Source organism: Fukomys damarensis, unplaced genomic scaffold (genome assembly GCF_012274545.1).
Source record: "Fukomys damarensis isolate Sample0158 unplaced genomic scaffold, DMR_v1.0_HiC HiC_scaffold_26, whole genome shotgun sequence".
In the NCBI taxonomy this organism is placed as follows: Eukaryota; Metazoa; Chordata; class Mammalia; order Rodentia; family Bathyergidae; genus Fukomys; species Fukomys damarensis.
This window is the reverse complement of record NW_022900938.1, coordinates 5,082,575-5,084,485: the sequence shown is the minus strand read 5'-3', so window position 1 is coordinate 5,084,485 and position 1,911 is coordinate 5,082,575. Positions and strand designations below refer to the sequence as shown.

Below are 1,911 nucleotides of genomic sequence, written 5' to 3'. Positions count from 1 at the left end.
TATAAATCATTAAATTTTGAGGACAGTTTCTCAATTATAATATGTAACTTTGCTTTATTTGTAATTACATTATTTCAAAAATATTATATGAAAAGAGGAGTAGAAAGAACATATAATGTTTGAAGATCATATCAAACTAATAATGTATTTCAATTATCAGTCTGTGTTGCATAAATTTTTGTTTACTTCATATCCTTTTTTGCTGTCATATATATGTATATTTGAAATTTTTATTTAGTATCTTCATTTCTTGTTGTCATGTATGTTTGCAATCTTTAATTTAAAAAAAATTAGACTCTCAAAAAAATACCAAGGTGTTTCTGATTAAAGGAGACCAAAGAGTCACTACAATTTAAAATGTATTCTGGTTTGGATTTTGAGCTAAGCAAGTTGACGAAATTTTCATGAAAAACTCTAGATTCCATAATGGTACTGCAATATTATTAAATGGCCTGATTTTTATTACTGTGCTGCAGTTAAAAGTATCTTTTTTCCTTAGGAAATAGACATAAACGTTAAAAGCCAATGAATATGTATCTACTTTTCTCTCACATAGTTCGGGATGGCATCCCTTTGTATGCAAGGAGCGTTGGATCTGGGACCCCTGACAATTACCAAAAACTTAAGATGCGCGAGTCCCACACGTGAATGGCGTGCTATTGACACGTGACGGTGGACGCCCTCCAGATGCTTAACCAACTCTCTTTCTTGTAACGGTCAATGTTCGCTTTATGCAGTGGAAGCATCATAGCCAGTGAGGCTTATCTGAGGCATGATTATTGCTAATTGAAAACTTTTCCCTAACTGTTAGTGCTCTATAAATAGTTCCTAGCATATTGCTTAGGAATAACGAAAAGAATAAAAATGTTTGCGCATTATGGATAAATTTTTGGAATATTTTCAACCTGCTATTGATTCGATCCACAGATGTGGAGCTCACAAAGTGGCAGGCCAAATGTGAACCATGAACCAAGTATGTGTGTTTCTTGTGAAGCTGTGCATTTGTATACACCACATAAACTACAACAGCACATTAGGCTCGATGTACACAATTCAGGGGTCTAAGTAAGGTAGATACAGGATTCCTGTGCCATTCTAGTAGGGGATGCTATAACTTTGAAAGTATACCAAAAGAAAAAGACAGATTTTTAAAAGATGGCACATTACAGTAGCCCCAAATATAGCTTGTTAAAGAAAACAAAAACTGTAAATCTGCCATAGACCAAAACATTTTAAGAGATCTTGAAATGATACTATATTTTTCCTCATGATAATAGCTACTGAAAAAAAACTTTAACATTTTAAGGTCTATTCTAAATATGGGAAAATTTATTTCCTTATTTAGGTTTATTTTAGGTTATTTTTAATCTGGTCGATATTAATGAAGACAATGTAAAAGTACTCCTCTTCAGTAAGAAAATAAAATAAAATTTCATAACAAAATGATTCAAGAATAACAGTAGTTGATATACTGTATACTATGACCTTAAAAGAATGGCCAAAATATTACCCAGAGTACAAGACACAGTAAAAAAAGATTATCTACACCAAAGAAGGAGCAAACAAATAAAAAGATGAAGCTTTCTTTGCAATGAAAAAAGAAACGAGTAGTATAATTAGCATATATATTAAAATATTTTTGAAACAATGGAATAGAAAATTTGGGGAATTTTTTGAACCTTTTCCTACTTCCTATTTACCTATCTTCTACTTCTCTCTCTCCCTCTCACTCTCTCTCTCTATATATATAAATATATACATGTATATGTATTTCTAGGATATCTACAATATAGAGAGATTCTCTATAAGAGAAATCCTACAATATTTAAGCTTGCGTGTCACACTTATTATATATATATGTATATATATATACATATATATATATGTATATATATATACATATATATATGT

General features: G+C 30.7%; 1 pseudogene; it reads left to right on the top strand.

Annotated features, from left to right (window-relative positions):
• Positions 1 to 725: 725 nt before the first annotated feature.
• On the top strand, positions 726 to 929 carry LOC117283464 (annotated as a pseudogene).
• Positions 930 to 1,911: the final 982 nt, after the last annotated feature.